The 26,735-nt window shown below is 47.1% G+C and overlaps 1 protein-coding gene and 1 long non-coding RNA gene across 5 annotated transcripts in view; both read right to left on the minus strand.

Annotated features, from left to right (window-relative positions):
• The window catches only part of CAMTA1 (calmodulin binding transcription activator 1), a 237,283-nt gene that overhangs the window by 182,712 nt on the left and 27,836 nt on the right, over positions 1-26,735 (minus strand). The window lies entirely within an intron of this gene.
• Positions 11,686-21,862, minus strand: LOC128798779 (uncharacterized). The gene is made up of 2 exons (XR_008434537.1): positions 21,777-21,862; positions 11,686-17,995 (listed from the first exon to the last, which is right to left on the minus strand). It is a non-coding gene; the product is annotated as an uncharacterized LOC128798779 (long non-coding RNA).

The following is a 26,735-nucleotide window of genomic DNA, read 5'->3' on the forward strand; positions in this document are numbered from 1 at the left end:
TTAAAAAAAATTACCCATGCTACTCATTATCATCATTCCTGTAAGAATTGTTCATGTTTTGCATTTGTGAACAGAGAACCAGGTAGAGCCTTGAGTCGCACAGCCCTGTACCCAAGCATGGCCAGGCTGATGAAAACTCAGGAACAGTGTCTGGAATGAACCTGTGCAGCACCAGGACAATTCACAAAGGGGTTTTAAGCATTAAAGATGCCAAAAGAACCACAGTCCATGAGAGGGTCATGGCTTCTGGCTGTCCTTCCTGGAGCACATTGCCCAACCTGTACAGGAGTCCCTAATCTCATGCTGCTCCACTGAAATAAAAAATCTAAATGGAAGGACCAATATCAAATACAAGAGTAAACAAGTAGAAGTAGCCAGAAAAAGCATTATTCAGATATTTATATAACTAATTGTTCATTATTCAGAAGCTACAGAGCCATTAGCAGAAAGCCAGGGCTCTCTGCACTGTACTGTGGGAGATGCCTCCAACACCTCAGAGTGGTTCTGTCCCAGGCCCAGCTCAGGGGCTGATGGCCCAAGCCAGTTGTGCTGATGTCCCCAGCTCCTGCCTGGTGCTGCTGGGTTGGTTGGTTTTGGCAAGGTTTTTTGGTTTGGGGTTTTTCTCCCCAGATCTTCCCTGGTAAATTCAGAATCACAGACTATTCTGAGTTGGAAGAGACCCTGAAGGATGATAAAGTCAAACTCTTAACTGAATGACCCGTATGGGGATTGAACCTGTGACACTGGCATTATTCACACCATGCTTTAACCAAATAATCTCAGGGTCACTTTGATGGATTCTTCACAAAATCAGGAACAACATGTTCAGTTTCTGGAGGCAGCTCCGAAGTGCTGATCAGCTCCAGCAAACTCACAACACTCAGAGCTGTCATCAAACCATCCTCCCTTCCATGGGGGCATGAAAAGGGAAACATTTCTGCCCCATGTCAGGATCCAGCCATGATGATTAACCAGGGCCTATGGCCTGGGGGACACAGCAGGTCTGCTCCCAGAGTGGCTGGCAGATGCCAGCTGGCTCCCATCTGTGGAAACTGCCTCTCTGACCCGGAATTATTGTGTGTGTTGGCATTGCAAGGAAACAACCATAAAACCAGAGCAGCATCAGGGAACTGTAAATTCCTTGTGAGTTATTTTCAGACTTCCAAAAGTTTAGTTAATCCTTGCCTTTAAGAGAACACATAAGAAAAAAATGACAAGGCAAAAAATGACCAGAAAAAAAGGATGTTTGTGTGAAAAAGCCATTTCCCATTCTGAGCAGTGCCAGGACAGCAAACTGCCCAAAGTGCCCAGGATTCCCTGTATTTATCCTTGGAAAGGGGTTGACCAGAAGGCTGATGAAAGGCAGGGCTGATGCCATGTCACGCCAGTGACCTCTGGACTGCCAACCCACAGAACACTGCTGCAGGCTGTGCTGAGGCTGCTGTGTCCTTTCTCACAGACAGGAGCCAGCACAGAGCATGGATGCTGCTTCCCAAAGGTTAAGCATCACAGGCGATTTCATGCTCTTTATATTTCTAAGTGTTGTTTTGTTTTTTTTTTTTTTTTTTTTAATAATCATAAATCCCAACATCTGCTCCCAGGGCGAGAGCCCTTTGGCTCTGTGCTCAGCCAGGGAAGGGAACGTGGCTGCCAGTGGCTGCTGCAGGTGTTATTTTTAGTGCGACAGCTATTTACCAGCTCCATTCCCAGAAGGAATTCAGGGAGTAAAAGGGATGCTGATGCATTTCTTACTAAATATAGAAAAGGGGGCGAGCCACCACAGGCAGTGTGGCTGCAGCTTCCCTCTGCCATGGAGATGTGGCCTCAGCCAGGGGGATGCACCCCAGTGGTACCCGACACCACAGTGGGGCCACCCCGGCACAGGCTCCCCATTCACCACGTTCTAGCTAACCTTCAAGCTGGTGTTTAGAAAAAAGCTTTTTAAAAGTAGCTCTTATAACTAATTGGCTTCACTTTGAAGCCCTGATCCTGTAATGAATGGCTCCCGAAATCAAACAAAGCATTTTCAACACCAACAAAATTGCCTGTTATGAAAAGCAGAACGTTTTTAGGGTAATATTGACTTTAACGCTCTGTCAAGGCACATTGACAGCAGGATGAAAACAGCCCTCCCTCTGCTCACCCAACTCAAATCCAGCTGCTGAGAGGGGACCCTGAACACTTGTGCCAGGCTGTGCTTTACATCCCCAGGAGTGGGTTCATTTCCTATTAGTTTAAAAATATATACCTTAAAAAAAATTAAAATCTTGCTGATAAAAGAAAGGGATACAGTTTAGAATTACTCTGCTCTTCTCTGGTTTTAAGCCTTTAAAGTTCTGGAAAGGCAGTTTTGACAACCAGGAGCTCTGCAGGCCCAGACAGATGGGGATTCCTGGTTGAACTCCTTTTATATTTCCTTTATTGCTTCATATTTACCAACGACCTGGAAATGAGCAGTGTGAAGGTGCCACTTGAACATGACAGAAGGCATTTCCGAGTGAGGCTCAGACAGGCTGGAAAACCAGCCCAGAGCCCTGAACAAACTACAACCTGGGCAAATGACTGACACGACACAGAGTGCGTGGGATGCAAAAAACACAAGGTAATGGGGATTGGAAGAGCAAGATGCATTATTCATCCAGCCTGTGAGGGTCAGCATTAGTGGCATTACCACTGAGTGAGGGCATCAGGGCACAGCATGGTGGACACCTTGGATGCAGCTGCATCACCGTGAGCCACACTGGTCACCCCAGATCCACTCTGTGCTCCCCAGGGCTGCTGCTCTGGGCAACCACCCAAACCCCACCCATGGGATACAGAGAGATCTATGTATCCATAAATCTATACATCTCATTACAGATACTCAAAACACACACTCCTTGGGACACTTTATTTCCCTCTATAGTTTCCTGAGACCATTTACAGAGCAGAAGAAAAAGAGTTTAATGAATTACAGTGCAGTTAAGTTAGGCAACACCTAATGAAGTCACACCTTAATTGGGTATAATTGAGAACCCAGCCCTGCCACTGTTTGGATTATGAACTGCAACTTCTGGTCCCATGGAAATTAGCAGATACCTCCTCCCAGAGCAACCTGCTGAGAATGAAGTGCTGGTCACTCAATACCTGTTACAGCCCTCTCTGCTTCTATGGGGGAAAGGTTCCCCCCTGCTATTTCCCATTCCCAGTGAGCTCTACACTGCCTAACTTGGCCCTGATTTACCCAGCAACCATCCGACAGCAGTGCCAGCTCAGGGATGCCACTCTCGAGGACACCATAGGCAGGCTCAGCATCCCCAAGGGCAGCCCAGCCACAACTCTGGAGAGCCAGCAGTGCTGCACAGGGATGGCATCCAGGCTCCAGTGTGCCACAAGGGACAGCCTGGCAGGCCCATCCCAGGGATGGGCTTTGTGCCAGGCCCAGCTATGCTCCAAGAGTACTTCAGAACTGGGCAGCTCCCAGACCCTGTGAATCGTGCTGCCAAGAGGAGTCTCTGGCACGTGCAGACAGCTTCTTGTCTGCACTTAAAATACTACTTGATTAAAAAAAAAAAATGGAAAAAAAAAGGAAACAAATCGTGTTTTGTGGGACTGGGAGCATCAAGAGCAGGAATGGCAGCAGAAGCAATGCTTACTTGAGCCATGCTGCCAAGCTGAAAACACTTCAGCTGTGCCTGTGTGTGCCCTTGCCTTCAGCTGGTGTGGCTCCCATTTGCTTGGCTCCAAGTGGGGAGGAAAAATGCCATTTCCTCAGTGCCTACCCTGGAGCACTGTGAGGAGTGGCAAAGAGGAAAGGCTGCACTGTTCCAGATACACAAAGAGTACACAGAAGTAGAAAAACGTCATCCCATCACTTAATATATGCAAATTATGTTAAATATTTCATTCATTAAATGGCTCAGGTTATTACAGAATTGTACCTTAAGCTGTTCAGAAAGTTCATTCTTCTTGCACTTGCTCAGTAACATGAAATAACTGACTGAAATGAATATTTTACAGTTTGTGCAGACAGAACATTTATTAACAATTCTTTCCCTCTCAGAGTCCCTCTCCTAAGGAGGTTTCAGGCACCATGTGACTTAAATTATCCAGAGGGAATGAATTTTGGTTTATTTTTAAAAGTTTGGTTTATTCCCAGTTTGGAAGAGCCCAGCAACCTGGAAGGACCCAAACACAACCCTGCTGGGAGAGAAGAACAGACACAGAGCTCTTTCCCAAAAGGCAGTGGGGAGGGGGAGAGGAAAGCAGCCACAGAATTTAGGGATTTCCCTTACTGTAAGCCCAGACAGCTCCACTGCTCACAGGGAAACAGCTCCTGCAACAGCCCATAACGTGCCACGGGTCCTCTGGGATTTCACAGGAGTAATGTGAAGTGACAGAGCTCTGGCTCCCGCCATCCCCTGTCCCTGCCATCCCCGGGCCAGCCAGACAAGGGGGAAGGGGCCACTACAGGCAATTCCAGCTGCTTCCAGCCTCACCAACAGCCCAGGCAGCAGCGTTCTCCCCCATGGAGGCAGGGTCATTACCAGCTCCAACTAGGGGAGCAGGTCCCAATTAACCCACCAGCACATTCCAGCAGCTCCCAGCCCCGTGGTCCAGCATGCAGACCCCCTCTCCTTGGGGCAAGGGCAAGACACAACATACCCCAACACACACCCAGAAGACTGGCATCACACAGGCCTGAGGGGTAACACAGGCAGCCTCCATCACCCTCCACGGCAGCGCCTCCCACCACGTCGCCAGATGATTTTCCCTTTCGCACGCCATGGGCAGCTCCCAGGGAAAACCCACAGGGCTTCAACACAGCTCCTAACACGGGGTGGCAGCCACGTCTCTATGAACTTCCAGGCTTAGAGGAGACAGATGGATAAAAATAATTATCACTGGAATGGTGGCTCTGGCATCTAAGTCAGTCCCTGGCCAGTGACCCGGGAAAGGCGGCTCCCTCTGGCAGGAGCGTGTCCCTGGGATGGAGGTTTACAGCCTCAGCAGACACCCTGCAAGGTCTCATCAATCTCAGCTGGGAAAAACCTTTCCATTTCCAACGGGAATATGCAAACCAGGCTCCACACTGTAAATCTTCCTTTGCGGCGCTAAGGAGATAAGTAGGACCTATTAACCTCCCATGTTATTTCCAACTTCATTATTGGAGCTGACACAGGGAGAGCACTCGGTGACGGCTCTTTTTGGCAGAGTGCATGTAAATCGCTTTCTCAAAGGAAATTACTTCTCTGGGCTGAATGTTATTAATCTAAATTCTCCCTTAGTCAAATTGTTGCCCGTAATAAATATGGAACAGGTTGCTACGCTCATCTCTGAGGGCATCCTAATCCAGCTGCAGGTTTTCCCCTCAATTTGAAGGAGCTCCTGAGGATCTCCTCTGTGAGAGCAGCCTTCACCTAAGGATGGGACCATCCACCCCAATGTCGCTCAGCACAGGAGCACCCTGTGATTTCATAATGAAAATGTATTTTGGCCCTGCCAGCATCGCATGCTCCAGCAGTAAAGTGTAAGCAGGAGCAAGCCAGGGCCTGTGAGGCCAGGGAAGGGACACAAGGCACGGCCTTTTCCTGCAACATGATGTGGTGGCCTTCCATGGCCAACATCTTTCATGGCTGGTGCTTCATTTATGTCAGCTTTGCTACTGTTAAAGCAGCTCAACTTACAGTGTTCAGGACTTTGTGCTCTTTTGATATACACTTGATATCATTCTTGTGCAATTAAAAAACCCTGGAGTTGAAGCACAAACAGATCAAAAACCCCATAAAAACCAGATCCAAACCCAAATTGAACTTTGCCAGAGATGGAGCTAGGAATTTTATTTGCAGGAATTTTATTTTCTAGGAATTCCTTTCATTGAAAATCGACTCCTTGCCCGTAAAGATTTTCACAGAAATCCTCACAGAACACCCCTGCACAAAAAGCGACAATCCCTTCTGCTCAAAGGCACACCCCAGGTATGGAGGGGATTTGGAACACTATAAATCCAGTGGCACACACAGCCCTTCTCCTCATTTGTTACCAGCCAAGTGTGAAAATGTTAATGAAGGCAGCTGTAATAATCTACGGGAATTTCCCAATTAAGATTTTGTTCACGTCCACCAGCTCCCGCTCTAACGCAGCCTTGGAGCATCCCCCCTTCCACCCAAGAGCAGCCCTAATAGCCAGGCTCCATGCAGGCACCCTCACCTGGCCACCCCAATGAGGGAAATCACTGCCACTCTATTAACTCCAACTTCTACTGCATGTATTCCTAAAAGAAAATTAATGCAGAGAGATTTTAAGTGTGTGCCTACCCCCCTACATGAGTATGTTTGCAATATAACACACTGACAGCACTGAGTCAGGCAATACCACATCAGCCACTTTTACTGAAAAAAAGAAAAAAAAATTAAAAATTAAGTTTTGGGGGTGGCTTATAGCAGCCCTGGCTCGTGGGAAGCTGTTGCCTTCCTGGTTCAGCAAGGCAAACCCTGGGAGCCTGTCTGGGTGTTGGGAGCACATCTCTCTCCTGGAACAGCAGAAGGGAAAGAGACGCCATGATAAAATGAAGGCATCCTCACAAATAAATTACTTTTCTACCACAGTCGTGTGATTTTTAATTTTCCTCTAATTTCAGGACTGCAGCACTGATATAAAACCCCTCTAAGTGTTTTAGGGAGATGGTAATGGTCCTATACTAAAATAATTCAACCAACACTATAATTTTAGTACCACTATCAAAATGAAATAATGGCTGTTTACTGTGTTACACCTTTCAAATGACCTTCATTTGAATACAAATTGTGGCTCCAAACTCCAAAAGCCGCTCCATTTCAGGAGGCAGCAAATTGAGGATGTTTACCCAGGGTTTATTCTGCCAGCAGATTCCTCGGCATAACCACAAAGGCCAAATGTGTTTGGGGGGGTTCTTTTCCTCTGAAATTGTCAAAGACCAGCCTAAAGGACGCACCTGGATCTGACCAGAAGCTGAGCCACAGCCCTTCACTCTGCTCCAAGCATGATGGGAATGACACATTCTGTTTTATCTGGAAATATTTATTGGTGATGAAACTGTTCACTCACAGCTCCCTCTCTCCCAACCATCTCACCACCCTAGACAAAGAACTAAGACTACTCTGCCAATAATCAGGTACCCAGATGAAAGGAAGAGGTGGATGGGTCCTGTCTCAATCTGGGCCTTGAAAACACTTTACTTGATTTTATTTTTTTATGGCTAGGCTCTGTCTGCCCATCATGGGCTCTCACACTGGTTTTGGGGACCCCGTGCAGCCACCTCTGCCCAGAGAAGCTGTGGGTGCCCAGGTTGTGGGGACAGACCTGGGCAGCCCGACAGGGGCTGCTCCAAACTCCTGTGGCTGTGTGGAATTCGCAGCTCAGCCCACACAGGCAGAGCGGGGGTGGTCACAGGCGAGGATTTGCAGAAAAAATTTCATTACAGATATTTGCTGATATTCATTCATACACCTGGGAACCCCAGTCTATCACCAGCTATTTCACTCTAATAATGAATTTCTGCCCTTTCATCAACATTAGTCAGAACAAGCTCTGAGAAAATTCCCATTTGGTGCCAGGAACATAACAGAAAACATTGACATGAATGGCAGCAAGCAAAGCCAAGCAGTGTGCCCAGCTGCAAGGCAACACAAGCTGCCACCACCCAAATCTGAGCCCTTCCAAGATCACTCCTAAGAAGGGGAAAAAAGTACAACAAAAAAATTATCTTTAAGGTGCCAGAAGCTGTGCTACAAACTCCCTTCCTGTGGACACCAAAGGGCCATGATCCCATGCTCAAGAGCATTCCCTCCCCTTCTCCAGTTCCCAACAAACCAGTGGTGATCCAGGCACCAGGCTGAGCGCTGCTTTTGCTGCTGCTCACAACCCAAGTGCTACAGTGGGAAAATCCCACACGTCGAAAATACGGAGTGTCTGTAAACACTCCTGTTCCGAGACACCTACGTGTAATTACTCACGATGAGTGAGGAGGAGGAAGAAAAACCCACTTTTTGTTTTTAGTTCTCTTCTTTGTGCATAGAAGCTACTGCAAGAGAAGCCCTGGCCAGCCAGCATCTCTGGAGGGGAAGAGCAGCGTGTGGCCACAACAGCTGGAGTGAGTGAGGGCAACAGTGTTTGGACAGCAGTGCCATTCTGGGGAAGCAGAAAGGGAAATCCCTTTTATTAAGGATGATCTCTGTCTTTCCCCAGAGCTGCCTTTCCTTGGGAGATGCAGCCCTGCCAAGGACAGAGCCGTGCCAGCAGTGGATGCCCCAAATGGAGATCTTGACCCAACACCCACCTCCACTGTGGTGACATGTGGAGAAACAAAAGGAGTTTAAACAATAAGTGGTGTATAAAACATCTGAAAACAAGACAAATTAGTCATTAAAAATTAATTTTGTAAAATTACAATCTTGTTAATAGACACTGTCGTGACTTTGCATGTTCCTTTCCAGGCAGGAGGGAGGAAGGGGACTCAAAACTCTTTTTACTGTATTTCAGAAACTGAAGAGGTAGATACCCATGCCTTTGGAAGCCTGTGTTCCACCACACCATCCAGGTGCTGGCAGCATGGCCCTGTATGGAGAGGTGCCAAACAATCTGACCAGGGCAGGTGAGCACCTGAAACCCTGTGCTGAAATCCCCACCATGAACCTGCCTGTGGGATGCTCCAATGTTATTTTCATGTGCTCAACAGCGAGGACTATGCCAAAATACTCAAGGTCAAGAGACCAGCATGGTTCGAGGCAATCTGCACCTCTTAAAACAGTGACAAATATGTTATTTAATTTTAATGAGCTTTTTTGCATCTCCAATCTAATTACAGCATTATCAAGCACTGCTCTGAACTGCAGGTGGCTGCTCATTACTTGGGGTAAGGCTGTCACAAGCATTTTTCATGAATACTAAAAACTACCTCGTTTCACCACCCGCTCTGAAATATCCCCAGCTGATTGCTCCACTTCTGAATGTGGGGTTTGGTGTGGTTAAGAGAGAGCAGCACCCACAAGCACAGCTTTATGTGCCTGCCCAGCTCTTCTGGCCAAAACCCTCAGGGGAAACACCACCACATCCACCAAAAGCAAGTGAGTTTTGGTGTGCAAAATACTCATGCCAGAAGCGTCCCCCAAAAGCAAACATCTCCCTGTTCTGCACACAGCAGTGAGGACACCCTGTGTCAGGGCACTGAGGAAAACCCCTGATTTCCAGATGGCTTTCTATTTTTTGCTTTCAACTAAGTGGGGTTTTTAAATCATTATTATTAAAAACAAGGAAAATTCCAATGTCAAAAGTATTTTGGCAAGATCAAAATTCTTCCATTTTCCTCTTATAAGCTTTGCAAAAAATCAGATTTTTCTGTTCCTTTTTGGCCAATTCCTTTGACCACCTCTCCTCATGGGCCGCTGTCTCCTCCATGCAGCTCAAAGCTGCTGGAGCTCACGTTCAAAAGGCTCAGTAACCAGCAAGAATCAGATATTTTAATCCTCCCCAAATCCCCTTTTCCCTGCATGGTTTGGTGAGCACAGGCAACAAACAAGCGATAACTAAACCCCAACAGCAGCTTTTCCTCTTACAAAGCAGGAAGGCAAGCAGGACACCCCCCTCAACAACCCCCAATCTTCATCCCTCAGGGAGGCAGGAACTGCCCAGCTCACCCTTGGATTGCCTTTTCCCCTCCCAAAAAAAAAAAAAAAACTGGTCCAGCTTGTGGCAGCCCACAGGTCTGCCTGACCAGGAGCGCTCACTGGCATCCAGGGGGGCACAGGGTGACGGCAGGGGACCGAGGGCTGAGGGGACACCAGGCTCTGCACCACAGGGACACCCCAGGAATGCGAGAGCATCCCAGACAAGCTCCAGGTTCGTCCGAGTTCCCCCGGCAGCCTCACCAGTGCTCACTAACAGCAGCTGGGAGAGGCCGGGGCATCTGGGGCTGAGGCAGCTGGGCAGCAGCACCTGGGCCACCTCCCACACGCCAAATATGCACGTGTGCATGTGTGCATGCAGGTGTGTGTCTGTGTATGCATGTGTCTATCTGTGTATGCACGTGTGCATGTGTGCATGCAGGTGTGTGTCTGTGTATGCATGTGTCTATCTGTGTATGCACGTGTGCATGTGTGCATGCAGGGGGGGGTGTGTGTGTATGCATGTGTCTGTGTATGCACATGTGCATGTGTGCATGCAGGTGTGTGTCTGTGTATGCATGTGTCTATCTGTGTATGCATGTGTGCATGCAGGTGTGTGTGTGTGTATGCATGTGTCTATCTGTGTATGCACGTGTGCATGTGTGCATGCAGGTGTGTGTCTGTGTATGCATGTGTCTATCTGTGTATGCACGTGTGCATGTGTGCATGCAGGTGTGTGTGTGTATGCATGTGTCTGTGTATGCACGTGTGCATGTGTGCATGCAGGTGTGTGTGTGTATGCACATGTCTGTGTATGCACATGTGCATGTGTGCATGCAGGTGTGTGTGTGTATGCACATGTCTGTGTATGCACATGTGCATGTGTGCATGCAGGTGTGTGTGTATGCACGTGTCTGTGTATGCACATGTGCATGTGTGCATGCAGGTGTGTGTGTGTATGCACGTGTCTGTGTATGCACATGTGCATGTGTGCATGCAGGTGTGTGTGTGTATGCACGTGTCTGTGTATGCATGTGTCTGTGTGTATGCGTTTATCTGTGCATGCACGTGTGTATCTATGTTCTGGCATGTATCTCTGTGCCTGCATGTCCATGTAACTGCACACACTCACACAGAGCAGAGCTGCCCAGAGCATTGCCGCTCCGTGTTACACCGGCACACGCTGGCGGAGCCGCGGTTCGTTCCCGGCGCCGCTGCGGCAGTCCCGGCGTGTCCCCCTGACCTTGCTGCAAACCGCAGCGGCCTTTGGCACACGGGATCGCAGCCCGGCTGTGGGAACGGACGTGCCCGCACGCTGGGCCGGGGGATGCCATCGGGGACCCCCCTTCGCAGGGACCGGCGAGGCAGGGACGCTGGCCAGGAATTCAGCACTGGGCTGGGAGAGTGCGTTCCCTGGCGGAGCGGGAGCTGCGGGAGGGAAGGGATGGGGCAGGGTGAGCGAGGGTGTGGAGAGACCCGCGTTTGTTCAGCCAGGCCCCGCAGGAGCACCCGGCCCTTTCCTCCGGGCCCCTCTCCAGATAAGCACACTGCCTTTAGTTAAAGTGTGTGCCAGCTGCAGCCCCGCGACCAGAGCAAGCAGAGATGTGGCGTTGAATGATAATTAAATACATTCGCATCATCTGTCATTTTTTACTGCAGGTGCCGGTGTAATAAATCCGAGCTTGACTCTTCTGTCAGCTGGCAGCGAACATGTTTTAACACCAAATCCCGGGGGAAGAATTCAGAATGGCTTGGCCTTGCACAGGGAGGAGCCGCCTGTAACAACGCCAAGTGGGTAACGCATACTTGATTGCTTTCATAGTATTTTTATTATTTTGGTGACACGTGCCTGATGTAGCGTTTCAACCCCACTCCCACAGGGAAGGCAAACATTTCCACCACCGTCTTCCTGCCACACCCCAACCCTCCACCCACAGCCGCGGCTCTGCTCGCCTCAGCCCTTAGCACTGTCCCAGCATCTTGATGTGCCTGTGACCTGTTTAGGGTTATTAGGATTTTGATCAAAGAGAAAAAAAAGTCAAAAGAAAAAGGCAAACAGAAAAAAAAAGTGTATTAATTTAATTAGAACAACGACAACTCAGAAAATTAAACATTTAAGTTACTATGTTGTAAAACCTAACTCATCCCTCTGGTGCACAGTTTCCCCATGGATCTATGTAAACTTCTCCACAGTCATCCTGTGCAGAACAGCGAATCCTTCACTGCAGGTATTGCTGAGACACCCCTTATGACACTATTTTCCACAGACATCCACACACCTGTGATGCAGCACCAGCCTCTTCAGTGTACTGACGCTGCAATAATGAACTGTTTCAGTTTGAAGTCGATTCATTATTTTACCAATAGTTTTCTTCTCCTTGCCTTCCGCACACGGCCCAGTTGATGCACAGATCAGGTACAAATCCAGGTGCCGCAGGATGCTCGTGTGTCCAAGCTGGCCCCTGTCCCACAAAGGATAGCCAGGCCTGGCTACAGGAACCAGTCCCTGCAAACCCAGGTGGAAAAGCGTGGAGTGCAAAAGGAGAAGCCAAAACCCAAATGAGAACAATCCTCCTGATTCTCACTATGGAGCACCGGTGCTGCGGTGTGCCATGGCTGGGGCTTGCCAACTGCACCCGCTATTTATAACCCTGGCACTTACACAATTACAGCTCTACAACTCACAATACAGGCCTGGAAATCAGAACACTTTATTTACCCAGCCAAAGCTTTATCGGTGCAGTTGGCTTTCCAGTGAGGGAAGTTGTGTTTATGAAGCACTTCCTTGTAGGTGCCTGTCTGCCTTCAGCTGCCCTGAACAGCATCTCCCTTCTGGCAGCACAGGCTGGTGGGAAACACAGAGGTAAATCTTTTGGCAGCACTCTCCATCTTCCAGGACTTGCTGCACTTTTAACCTAATAAAGTCCTGATTCTAATTTGAGGCAGAAAATGCAACTGAAGGGGCAAACAGCTGTGGGTCCTGCCCCAAAGTGGGCACAGGTGCCTGCAATTCCCCCTAGGTGGTTTCTATCCACACTTACTGAGTGCTCCACTCCTTGTTCAGTTTTGACTTTGTCATAGTACTTTGCCAGCTGAATGTGTGTCTTGGAGCCACACGTCTTTTTTAATGAATTACATTAAATTAAATCATAAGTAAGCTGAGTGGCTTCAGAAGAGCAGAACCCCCCTTTTGTATGCAGAACAAAACCCGGTGCTGCCTGCTTTGCGGTTTCCTTGGCAAGCACACGGCTCTGCTCAGCTCTCCCCTGCTGGAGCAGCAACAGCCCTCTAACATCATCAGAACACAGGGACGATTCTGAATTCAGGGGCAGGAATCACTGACACTGAACTGATAGCATGGTTACAGACCCCTTCCCAACCACAGACTGTCCCAAGACGGGGTCCTTGTCACTCTCCCCAGCATATTCCTAAACCCATAATCCCCAAATCCAGGATCCACCAGTGCCAAAAATTCCTGGTGTGGGTTTGCAATTCCTCCCACCAGCACTACTGCCTGCAGCATCACCCCGTGCTTTAAACAAAAGCATGGTTTTCCTTTCATTAAAAACATTCCCACGGATTAAAGATTTGGAGGCCACGGCAAAGCAAGTTAAACATTTACTTTCTATTAAAACATCTAAATGAGAAGATTAAAACCTGTTTTACATTTAACAGGCAAAGTCAAATCAGCACAGGAGCAGCTTAGTGCGTACTTAGAGCCAAGGCATTCTGATGTGCAGAGGTAATCAATTTACAGAGGGAGGGATTTCCTAAAACTACTCAGAAAGGGGAAAAAAAACCAGCACGCATACATTTGAACAAATCTTTCCCTTCTGTCCCCATGGCCGCCTCCCAGAGCTGTTTTGCTGCAGCTCCAATCAGCTCGCTCTCACTGACAGCTCTTGCCCCAGATTCCCCCATAAAATATTTTCACAGCTGATTAGTCTATTTAGCACGTTGCACGCTTAAGCTCTTTTGTTTATTTTTCATTTGAGATGGCAGGAAGAGACAATCCAGTGGAATGCAGAAGGGGGTTATTGACTGTGCTTAATGGCAACTGTTTGCAGGAGTAGCAGTTAGAGGTCACAGAGGTGACGCAGACACAGCTGACTGCTGCAGGAATTTCTGCTCTAATTTTCTAACATCCAAACAGACTCTGCCTGGTAACAGAAACCACTGAACTACAGCTGGTTTCTGCCAAGGCAGAATTCCCAGGGGAAGCTGAAAGTCTCCCTTTACAGGGCCAAAATCCAAGTCTATTTGTATTTGCCTGCAGCTGATCTAACAGCATTCGGATACGAGACCAGCTCTGTCCTGCCACGCTGAGGCAAAGCCCCCACTGCTGCCAGGCACCTCTTCCACAGCGTGTATTAGCCAAACTTTGGGATCACCCATCCCACCAAAAGGGTTTTTTGGAGATGCCATTTCAGATGAGTGCCAAACCCACAGAGTAACACAAAGCACCAGCACTGCTGGACACAATCCTCCATCCAAAGACCTGAGATCCAAACCCAGGTACTGAACCAGAACATCTGTGATGCCTCCATGGCCAGCAGGGAACCCCGCAGGGACTTGCACACAGATCTCAGTCCCAGGTTTCCAAGTGAGGTGCTCTGATGCAATGAGTAGCTGATTTTATACCCCCTCTCTACAACAGCTCCATCAGTTGATCCTGCTGCCATTAAAAGGAAGGGATCAGAGCTCCCACACTCCCATGTAACAGAATTAGACTGAATCCCCCCTCATGTCCTAGAGGCCATCCCAAGGTCTCTTCTTCAGTTATATAATCGTCACTTTCAAAAATTTATTTAAAAAGTGAAAAGCAGCAGAAGGAAGTGAGGGGCAGAGCGGATGTGTGCAGCCCCTGGGGTGGAGGGTTGTTTACTTTTAAATGATCACACAATTTCAGGGTGAAGCAGCACACAGCTAAAGGGAGAATCACGTGAACGTGCTGCTTAACTGGCCTTGTCAGACAAGTTTTTTGGCATGAGCATGTATTATGCAAAAGGAATAATCCCTTTAACTAAAATATTTGAAAGAGGGTTGCACAGCCAGGAACCAAAGGGAGGTTTTGCCATTATTTCTCATCTGATCACGCTGAATAAAATGGTCCAACTTACAAAGTATTTTAGGACAGAACTTGGATACTGTCTCTACTTGCAAGCAAATGCATTTTGCCACTTGTGCAGACTAAACATACTACATGCAGACAGGAAAGTAGCTGGGTGGCTCCAAGGCTCGCTGGAGAGAAGCCATACGACCCGTTGCCCACAGGTAATGCTCACAGGGGAAGGGTCCCAGCACCAGCCACGAGCAGGAGGCAGGAGAACAGCCCTGGGACGCTTTGCAGCTCCCAAGCCCTCGACTCTGCAGCAGCCGAGTGTCAGTGCTGCCGCTGCCTTTGCTCACACTCCCACGCCGGAGCCCACCGGCACGGCAGCGCGGTGCTGCGAGCTTCAACAGCGGCCTCCCCCCGCGCCCCTCCCGGGGACGGCCGAGGCGCTGCCCCTGCCAGAGCCACGGCGTTGGCTGCCCTACAATCGCCGTCTCCTCCAAGCCCTGATCTTCCCTGCAAACCTGTACATTCAGTGCCTTCGCAGCACCCTCCTGTGGGGATTCCGCGTCCGTACAGACACGGGGGCAGCTGGAAACGGGCCGCGATGGAAACTCTCCTCTTCCTCCTCCTCCGGCGAGGCGCGGGGACAAGGCAGCTCGGCCCGCGGCTCCGAGGCGCCAGGCCGTGCCGCCGGCAGGCGCCACGTCCCGGTAGCGAGCGAGGCCGGGTGAGGAGGCCAAAAGCACCCGGGCCGCTGGCACGGCCCGGACAGGCCCGGCAGCCGTGGGGGCTGCGGCCAGCGGTGCTCCCGGCGCTGCTGCGCTGCTCAGCTCGGCGTGCAACCAGCCAGCGTTGTTTATCTATAGCCTACGGACTCACAAAGCCGAACAGTGACAGGTAATTACAAAAAGTAGTAAAAATTAATAAATTTCTTTGCAGCAACCTCTGACATATAGAAAGTGCTCCTCAACTCCTTCCCTGGGGTGTGCAATTGCCCCCCCACGGAGTGTATCACTGCTTAAAAACCTGCTCTCAAAACCAGGAAAACCTTCATTTAGCAGCACCTCGTTTGGAACCACTTTTGCATTAACACTTTTGTTTTCATGGTGATGCTGCATTTTCATTCAGCTACTTTAAAGCATTTTTGTCACAAGTTGCAGTGATTTTACACCTCAATGAAAACCAGAGCGCTTATTTTTAAGAGAAAGAAGACTTGAGAAAGTTTATAATTATTATGTTACTAAACAATTAAGTTTTTTTTAAAATTTGTGTTTACACTCTTAATGTACAGCATTCAGAGTGGTGCCAAGATACACAAATCCCAGATATTGCAAGAATTCTGCAAAATTAGACTTGGATAAATCTGAAATCTGAATCACTGATTACTCTCCAGGTTACACAGTAATTCAACATCCTTCAGCATGTGACTTGCAGAGAGCACACAAATCAGTTCACTTGTGCAACGGGCAGTAAGAACACGGATATGGCATCATTCATTTTTGAAGCCTTTCACACCAAATTAATTCATCTTAATAGATGGCACTTCTGCAGAAACAAACCAAATTTTTGGCTTCCCAAATGAAGGATTTTCAAACAAGTCTGGCAGATGAGCATTAGGTGAAGCACAGACACACTACTGACACACCTCTCTAGTTCAGATGCTCTAAAGCAAGGCAAGAGCAAATCGTGGGAGAGATGATAATCCCTCATCTACTTTTTCCTCCACCTAACAAGAGAAGTTCTTTCCATACCCTCATTGCCTGGCAATGACCGCTTTCACCTATCAGGAGTGGCACATTGCTCCCATCCCTGGAGCACTCAAGTATCCTGTCATGGAAAAGAACAGGCCATAGAATCAATCAGACAGAAGCTGTCAGAGAAGAGCATCTAGTCTGGAAAACTCAGGTGCAAAACTGCAATTAAAAGCTGCCTTCCCATTGCCAGAAATCCTTTCCAAACCATCATCCCGGACAGGAACTAAAACCTTCTCTTGAAAGTTAAAAATTCATTGCACTTGTCAAACTCTGAGAAAGGAAGAGCTGCTCAGCTACTTAATTCTGAAGACATAACTGAGCCTTGCTCTTCCAGGGCAAAGAAAGGCTGAGGCTGATGAGAAGGAGGTATGGAGGCTGAAGGCAAAAGCAGAAAATCCATCCAACAGAACCAAGGAAGACAGGGAATAAGATGTGGCAGAACAGAGCAGGCAAAGTTGCAGCAAGATGAACCAAGCACATTATTTTTGTTGTTACTGTGCCATGAGGTCTGTGACCAGGGAAGGCATGGATTGGGTAGGAGAGGAGAATCTCATCATTACCGGATATACAGTGTGACTTATTACTACCAACAAAAACTACAGCACCTTCCCAGCGGCAGCAGCAGGATTTTCTGGATGAGAACACTCCATTTCTACCTTGAAGAATATAAATTCTTCCTCCACTACCCAGCCCTGCTCAGGGGATAGTAGAGCTATTCCCAGCTACAAAGAAAATGTGTCCTAAATAAACGGAGAAGAGAAAGGCAAATAAAATGTTTGATAATAAAGTCTTGAAGCTGTAGGCTTTTACAGGAGGGAAATAATTTCCACAGCTGGAAGGACACCTCTCCTGGCATCAAGGTCAGAACTTCTTAAGGAATGGAGGCCACTAGGCAGCACAGACTGGCTCCAACCCAAGTGGTACCTCGGGAGCAGTTCCCTGGCTGCTGCGTTCTGCATATCCCACAGAGGAAAAGTGAAGCCACAGCATAAACCCTGTCTACCAGATCATACGTGGATCCAACTACTGAATCAGTAATTCCTCAGCCCACGGCCCTGTAACACACAAGGGTGGAGGGGAACAAGAAATTAAGAGAGGGACCTGGGTGACAGGGCAGCAGAGCTTCTCACTGGGAACAACATCGTGTGACATGGCATTTCCCAGGCCCCTTGCAAAGAATGGAGAAAAGCAAGTTGTAGTATTTGTTTCATTCGTTCATCACAACAGGAATATCAGCCAGATCTAGACTAGGTCCAAGGGATAATCACTGTAATTAGCACTTCGTTCATATAATTACCAGCAGACCCTGTAACATTTTACAATGGAGGTAATTACCCACATTTTACAGCTCAGGAAACAGATACAGTGCAGGTGAGTAACTTAAAAGAAATCATCAGTGAAACTGTGGCACAGCCAGAGGCTGCAATTATCCTTATTCCCAGCCAAGGCTCTCCCCAATAATCCATGCTGAATTCACTTCTGTCTTGTGGGAAGGAATCCAGAGAAAATAAACACAAACTGGAATTTCCAATGTCTAGAAGAGCTGAAAAGCAGACAAGCCAAACCTGAAGGAGAAATAAAAACACATGTTTATCACTGAGCATTTTCTGAGCTGAATGTGCAGCTAAGAGCAGGGGACAGGCAGAGGACCCTGCTCTAGCAGACACAAAGCCAATGCGGGGTGTCAAGGGCTACAGTTCTACTTCTGAAGCAGAGGAAAAGCAGAAGCACAGGAGAGGGTCAGGGCTGGCTGCCCAATGGCACCAGCTCAAGCCCTCAGCCATCAGAGTCCGTAATGCATGTCGAGAAGTTAGAGATTAAAGCAGGAGCAATAATTAAATTATTTAAGGACTTTAAAACCAACATACACCCAGAGCAGCAAGCAGGGTGATAAGCCTAAGAAATTCACCCCCACCCTAAAGAGAACCTCCCTGCAGAATGGCTGCCAAGGATCACAGTCCTGCCCCAACAGCCGGTGCCCCGGTGCGAGGCCAGAGCAGCACTCAGGCTCTGCTCTGGAAAGGGGGAATTCCCTTCCCCTCTGAGCACAAGAGCAGTGGGAGCAGCAGGATCCATGCCCAGAACCCACCAGCCCTGAAACACAAGTAAGGTTAGCTGGCACTTAGTCAGTTTATTGCATAGGGTCAGGTGCTGCACGGAAATCTGTGTTTTCTCAGACACAGTCTTGGGCAGGGGATACAGACCTGTCCTTGTACTTTCATCCTGCACCTCTGGATGAGTTTCAGTGTTAATAGAAAATGGTGTCTTTATGCTGACCAATAAATACATCTGATTTTCAAAAGTAGACAGACCAAAGTGAGCAATTTGCTGCTGCCTGTGTTTTATTAAAAAAGCAGCACATGCAGATGACACACACGTGTCTATTAGGTTGAATAAAGCAGATTAGGTTAATCCAACCCCAGCTGCATTACCTGAGCTGCAAGACATGCAATGCTCTGAGTCTTGTATGTGTGCCAAGGATTTCATTTCAACTCTTCAGCCTTCTGTTAAGGTTAATACATAAAAGCCTCCAGCAGCAGAAGATATTGCATAGATTTCAAAATTAAGACTTGTTTCAGGAGTGGATGTTGTCAACATTCTGGCTTTGAGTAACAGAAAAACCTCATAAGCAGGAACAAATCTCTCAATAGAGTATTCTCTCAATATCTAAATAGACAAATGTTTTGCTTTGCAAACATTTTGCAGCATTTGTGTAGTTCTTTGATTAAGTGTTTGATGAAAACATGTATTTGAGTTACTGCTCAGTGAAAAACAAGCTCAGTAAAGTGAATTAAGTTCCATCATCTCTTGACATCCAAGGGTCAGCTGTTGCTGTTCCTGCTGTATCCTGCAGCACTGCAGCAAAAACTCGGGGACAGATTTTACACTGGGGCAAATAGCAGTGCTGTTGCTGGGTCAACAAAGCAGTTTTTCTTGCCAATATTTACTGTGTTTTTAAGAGGAAATGGGGGAAAATTCCTATTTCTCCCTTCCCAAAGGCTGTAAACCTCCTCCTCCCTCAGCAGTTCTAGCATCCTGGAAGCCCATGCAATAGCTGAACAGGCATAACCCATATTATTTACACCAATTACTGCGAATAACCATCTGCATCTAACACAATACATGGAAATACCACAACAAAGCATGCATCACTCTGTCATCCCACCACCTTGGGAGCTACACCCGGAGAATGCTATGGGTCAGAGTGCTTACCTTATGAAAGAAGGCAGGATGGACATGACAAAACATGAAATGAGACAAAAAAAAAAAAAAAAGAAACAAGACATTCTAACCATCTTTTAAGCTCTTTTTTTTTTATTATTGACTCCAATTCCCAACATCAGACATTTTTATTCCATTTCTTCATTTTCCCTGCTATTTGTTCTAGCAGGAGGCAGCCAACAGTCAGCCTCTGCACAGGGAAGGAGATTTCCTTCAGTTTCCAGACATTTAAATAAAGGTTTTTAAGAATTGCTGCCCTGGAAAGTCAAGGCATTCACATCTAACTGCTGCCAGCATAAAATATGTGTTATGAGGAGAAAAAGAGTCTTCAAGGGGTTTTCTTGTGCAAAGTACATATTTTTTCCCACTGAGTTTTAAAAACCCTGTTCTGGAGACTGGAGAAATGGCTTAAGATGGTTTCTGGAGGATTCTTCTTCTCAGGATGACAGGTAGCATTAAACCCAAGCCAAAGCCAAATCCCAGCTATCCCAGACAGGCTCGCTGAGGAGCAGCAATCTGTGTACCAGAACTGACAACTCCAGGTCTACAAAAACAATTACAGCTAAAATTTGGAATAGGAGGGGAAAGGAAAATCCACCTGAATGCTTCAAACACTGATGGAGGCTGGGACAGTCCAGCACAACTCATATATAGCCACAGGGTTAAAGAAACTCACAGAGTAACACACAGGCGCTGGGCAGGGAATTCTGTGAATATTGGATCTGCCACTATTTTTAGCAGGCAATTCTGCCACACAAGGGCAGTTTAAAAACAGGGATCTTGCGGTTAAGCACAGAGATCAGTGCTGGAAATACCTTTTTTAGGCAGGGATGCCAATTCAAACCTGTTTCCTGAATCAGGTTCTGGTGTTGATGGTGCATCCCCACTGTCCAGGTAGAACCTGCTAGGGCTGAAGCCCTCAAGACTCACGGAGGACTCAGGGGGAAGGAGACAAGTCAGGCTCAGCCCTGGAGGTCAGCAGGACCCCCAGAAAGGGGAGCAGAGCCAAATGCAGTTCAGTTTCCTTGGGGAAAGGGTCAGCAGGAGGGTGTTCAGGTGAACTTCAGGCTCCTCCAGAGGCCAGGCACCAGCAGAGCCCAGTGGCTCTACATGAACAGCTCGCTACAATTTTAATCTGTAGTCCTAATGAATGATATAAAGTTTTATAAGCATCAACAAGGCTCTGAGAAGACCTAAATCCATTTCAGTGCTCATTTAGCAGCTTCATCTGTGTGCAATTAAAACTTCAGCATTAAATGTTAGAGAATAAAATAATGAGACACTTAAAAAGTAATCTGTACTTCAGTAGGCTGTGCTCAGTGGATTTCATATGATCATTTACCAGATAAAAATAGAATCTGGCCAAAATCTGTCTTATCCACTGCTTCCCTTTCAGCAGGAAAATGGAAAGAACCAACTAAGCTTTGGGGGCTTTGCCATCCCACGTACACACAATGCTGCTTCCCTAAGCAGAGCCGTGCCTAAAGCACAGCTCCAAGCATTGATAACTTCCCTTTGGGCTCCAATGATAACAGAAAAATAAATGCAAATTGAGTTTCAAGTGAGATTTTCATTTTGGTCTGAAGCCTAATCTTTTATTAAAACAGCTATCAGTTTGGAGCTGATGGTTAGAAAAAGTTAACTTCAGGACAGGAAAAAAAATTTAACAGCAAAGAATGGTTCTTATTTGTAAATGTATCTGAAATGCTCCCGATGTTACTTCAAGCTATAAAAGTTGACTACAGGGGGACTTTGATGGGCCATGGACAGGCCATGAGAATGGGTTTTACTGAACAAAAGAACTGTAGAAAAAATGTGAATTAAAAGCAAAGGTGTACATAAATATCAAAATAGATTGAGTGGGAGAACACAGATCAAAAGAAGTATTATACAGGCAACATACACACAGTTAAACTTAAAAGAACCAAAAACCAATGAAAAATATATATTTTATTAAAAACTGAAATAATGTTTATTCAAGAAAAGGCAACATTGCGCATCCTCATAGAAAAGAAAAAAGACATCTGGGGAGGTCAAAGAATGCTACAGTTTAAAATGATGAAATGTTACAGCTTACACACCAAAATTAAAAATGAAATGAAATTAAAAAAATGAAATGGTTACCAAAGTAATGCAGGTCAAGGAATCAAAGGTGAAGGGTCACACACTATTAAAAAGAAATCCAAAAGGGCGTCTGCATCAAGATCTCTGCAAAACAAAGGAGCTTCAGTGAGTAAAACTAGAACCTTCTATGGAAGCACATCAAAGCTCTTGCACTCCACACCCAGCCCACAGCAGCACACTCAGCTGCTCTCCTGTGCCGGTGGCTACTGCCCCTCCTTCAGCCACTGACCCTCCTGCAGCCACACTGCCCTGGCCACACTGGGCAACTCCTGTTTCCAGCCACTTTGGCTTGTTATTATTAACCTCCCTGCAGACAGGCTCCTTGAAGTTTTCCCATTTCCATGTTGGAGCATTGGTTTCTTGTTTCACAATCTGTTTTCAGCGCTGAGGGTACGAGGCGGCACAGCCCAAGCCTCACCTGCAGGTCCTGCACTGGCACTGACCCTACCTGTGCCGAGGAGGCTCTGCTTATGTCAGAACACTCCTGGCTGTCAACACAACTGTTGGATTGCTGCTTTTCAGAGAAAGCTTGACATGCTTTTTCAACAGTTTTCTTTATTCGCTGTAACTGTGGAAATCTGGTAATTATTGACACACACGCACACTGAACCCCTCACATTGTAACGTATTGCTTTAACACTCCAATAAAAAAGTAATTCAAATGTGGTTTCCAAGACAAAGGCCTCTCCTCCTGGAATTTCAATTACACAGAAGCTATAAAACAACCTTTGGTACCCATTTCCAAGCAAGATGCAGTCAATTATCTATACTAAATTTATGCAGAGAACGTAATATTTACATCAGATAACTTTTGGAGAAAGACAACCACCAAGGGCATTTCCTCCCTCTTCATTCCAGCATCCCTCCCCCTGCCTGGCAAGGCATTAAGTTTTGGGAGACTCTTATCTGGACCAAACCAGCCCTGTGCTTGAAGCCAAGAAACAAACTCCCTGAACAAAACCCTGCCTTTGTAAAGCAAAGAAGCCCCCAGTGTCAGAGAATCACCATGTATAACACTGAGACATAGCACAAGGATCTAATCTGCCTGGATGTTTATCCAGAAAACATCTCATCTTTCCATGTCATTCCTGCTTCATGCGTGTCACAGTCAGGAACCTGCTGGAGAATGCAAGAAAGTCCATATTCCCCTTCAGCAATCGTGTCTGGCAAACCCTCCTGCTAAAGGTACTGCTTGTTGACCTTAAAACTCAATTCCTGCCATTATTTCCAGGATTTATCAATTCCACTTTCTGTGAGCCAAACCAGTAAATCCACATTTCTGCTGTTCCCTCACTGCTGTGCTAGGCTGCCTCCTCTCACCACAGCTCACGCTGCAGATGCGCCAGACAACCTCGGTATCAAAGAAAGCAGTTTGGGAACCCAGCAACTCTGCAATAACTCAACAGCACAGATACAGACTTGCAGTGACTCATCAAATAATTAAGTCTGAAGGCATCAACATGAGTTGTGTGACCAGGAACTCCCCGGAGTTCAGGAACCTCAGAGGTGCATGACAGGGATGAGCCAACAACATTGTGGGGTTCCCTCACAACTTCTCAGGTAACAGAAAGTTTGCAAAGATCAGTTTAGGCAACTCCAGGAACATCTTGGCTCTGGGACAACAATGATGGGACACAAACCCACGGTGGGACACAGGGCTCTCCAGTGCCTGGCCTGGTCCAGGGCTGTGTGCTGCAAACAGCAACCAGCTCCTGCAGTCTGTCAACAAGGCACAGACACCAGATACAAAGGAATGAGCACAGACACTTGGTATTTCTTTCCCCTCATTGCAGTGGATTATGCCCTCTCCTGCTGTCCCTAGGACACTGTTTCCCACTGCTCCTTTCCCCCTTTTCCTTAGGCAGAAGAAAACATTTGTTTTCATTGGCACTAATTTTTCCTTCATATCTAATTTTTCCTTCTAATCTAAAGTTTCTGATTTTTCTCTTCCAAATGAAACAGGCACCCTTAGAAGCAGCAAACCTGAGACCAAGATGACAGGATTTCAATCCCTTACAAAATATAATCTCCTTGATTCCCATTCATTTTCCAAGTAAACCAATTCCTGCATACATGTCAGGCCCTGGCAGAGAGACAGAGTTTCTAAATTGACGCTGTTGTACCATTTTCCTTGCATAACATGGAAGTACACCTTGTGTAACACCAGCGAGTATTTTACTCTGCTGGGCAAGCCAGAGACACAGACACACAATGCAGTGGTACCTACCACTACTGCTGGTGTTCCTGCAGATAAACAGGTAAATACTAACTGAATTAATCCACTTTCCTGACTCCCTCATGTTTCAAGAAGAGTTTCCACAACTGGTAATTCCAACTTTTTATTCCCCACACACCAGATTCCACTTTCACTTTTGATACTACATTTCAGGATAATCATGTACAGTTAACAAGGACAAGCCACAACAGATGACACAGGTTAGGAAAAGCACACGAGGTCCATCAACTGAAGGAAATAATACTCCACCTTATATTCCCACAAGACAGACAAAGGATTTGGAGCCACTTTACAGCCACTGTCCAGGAATCTGGACACACATTTGTTGCTGCTGAACTATGCCATCTACAACACCCACTCTGTGGAGGAACATGGAAGTGTCAAACAGCAAAAAACCCTAATACCACTGACGAATATTCAGAGGTATTTTGACAGATTACTAATGACAGTCAGGCGGTTAAATACCATCAATATTTTATACTTTGTGTACAATAGGCTAAAACTAACTATGAAATTTTTTTTTGTTATTTAGGCCATCATTAAGTGTAAAAAAGTTAATTCATTAATTTAATTTATTCAAAAGAGTTTAACTTGGAATTAAAAAAAAAAATAATGAGGGCAGTGAATTACTCCAAACCCTTCATCTGTTTGCTCTGCTTTACAGCAGTCACTCCAGTTCCAGCACCCTGACATACTAACTCCCCAGCATTACAAGATCAGCTCTTTTTCACTGACCCTAACATGAACGAAAGGGAAGGGAAAAAAGCCAGGTTTTCCTAAGAGGAAGATGAGGATCTGTGTCTGAGCATGAACAGCATAGCATGAAGATGTATTACTGCCCTTGCTCAAAATCACCCGGGTTGGTAGGTAACCTTCCAATATTGCTCAATCCTCAGCCCGCTCACAGCAGTCACTAGGGCTGTAAACACAACTGAGGAACTGCAAACACAACGCCAGCAACACATTCCTGCTTTGCACATTAAGCAAAGCATAGAATTTCATTAATTTCACAAAATAAACCCACAATTAAGTGCTTCTGTTAGAGAAATTGCCGTCTCATTCACCGATCAGCCTCAAACCCCAACCACATGCGCAGCGGGAGGAGCCGCCCCCACATGCCAGACAGCCCCAGTCAGGTGTACGAACACTTTGCTACTGCTCTCCTCTGCAAACACTGCTTCCCCTGCATTTCACTTGTCAAACTCTTTCTTCTTCAAAGCAAGTGGGGTTCCTCACACTTCTGCTGGTGGCCAAGAGGAGGGGCAGGCTCTGGACGAACAGTACCATTGGCTGGCAGCGCAGGCACGCAGCTCCCTGGTGACAAAGCCAGGTGGGAGAGAACTCTCCGAGGCACAGGACCTCACAGACCACCACCACCACTGAAACAAAGGGTGAGAATCGACACTGGCACTCTGGATTTTATGGATGCTCTGGCTGCTGCAGCCCTTGGCAAACACTTTGCCCCCAGCAACCTGCCATTCCCAACCCCTTGTTGTAATGTGCCTCAGTCCCAGCTCAGCACCACACAAAGGGCACCCCCAGGTGCCAGAGCAGCGGAGGCAGGAGGAGCTGCTATGTGCGAGCGCACACAAGCTGGTCCACAACCACTTCCTTGCTGCTCCTCCAGCGGGGGATCATCAGGTGGAACAGAACCCAACAGCATTTCTAGTAACAGCATTTGCCATTACCATCGGAGGATTTTATACTGCGATCACGTGGGCAGCAGGCAATTAGTCTAAATTCAATATTCTTATTGCTTTTGAGAAACCCCAGAGCTGACACAGACCGCGAGGATGTCCCAGCCCTGGGAGTGCTCCTAAGCAGGCACAGGGCTCTCACAACAGCCACCAGTGGCCTCTGGCTTCGGGAACCCCACGCTCCAGCTGAATACATCTGAATGAATTGATGTAAAGCATTTAAAAAAATATGCTGGACTTCAGAGTCCACAGGGAGCTGTACTGAGCACTGCTCCTTTTCCACTGAGTTTTGTCATCTTGAGGGGACACTGACCTGCACCAACAACCCTTCCCTGCTCCAGCTGGGCTGGTGACAGAAACTGGTCCTATACATTTGCTCAATATCACATATTTGTAACACATTCAACTACTTCAGTGAACAAGGAATGAACTGGAACACGCAGTGAAGAGTTACAATACACCGCACTGTCCGGGGCAGCCTTAAACAAAACAAGGAGGGTTTTTTAAGCTTTCTTATGTAAGAGTCGATTCTAAAAGGCACTTAAGAGACATTAAAAGTAAAAAAAAAAAAAAAAAAAAGCAGAAAAAAAAGCAGTACCAGTAGCCCTGCTGCCGGGTCTGTAGCAGAGTGGGGCTTCGATGTACAAACGTGTGGCGACAGGAGCCGGGCGGTGACCAGCTGCCGGCCGAGGGGAGCTGGAGGAGCAGGCAGCAAGAACGCATTGCTTTCACTTCCTCCCTGCCAGCATTTCAGAGCATCACAATCAGCCTGAAGGCTCCAGACCCACTCCCCCTATCAGTCTGGGTCCCTCACGTCCCTCAGGCAATTCTCCAAACCTTCAAGATCTTCTCTGTGCTTTAGAGAAAAGATGGCAAATAACTCGTTGTCAAGTAAAAAGGAGAATGTCACTGTCATGCGAGCAAAGCAAGGACACCAGAGCACATCGAGATGTCAGTGAACACGCGACTCGGGCCCCCAGGCAGCAGAGGCAGAGGATTTCTTCCTATGCTAAATAATGCTCAAAT

This window comes from Vidua chalybeata, chromosome 22 (assembly GCF_026979565.1).
Source record: "Vidua chalybeata isolate OUT-0048 chromosome 22, bVidCha1 merged haplotype, whole genome shotgun sequence".
Classification (NCBI taxonomy): domain Eukaryota; kingdom Metazoa; phylum Chordata; class Aves; order Passeriformes; family Viduidae; genus Vidua; species Vidua chalybeata.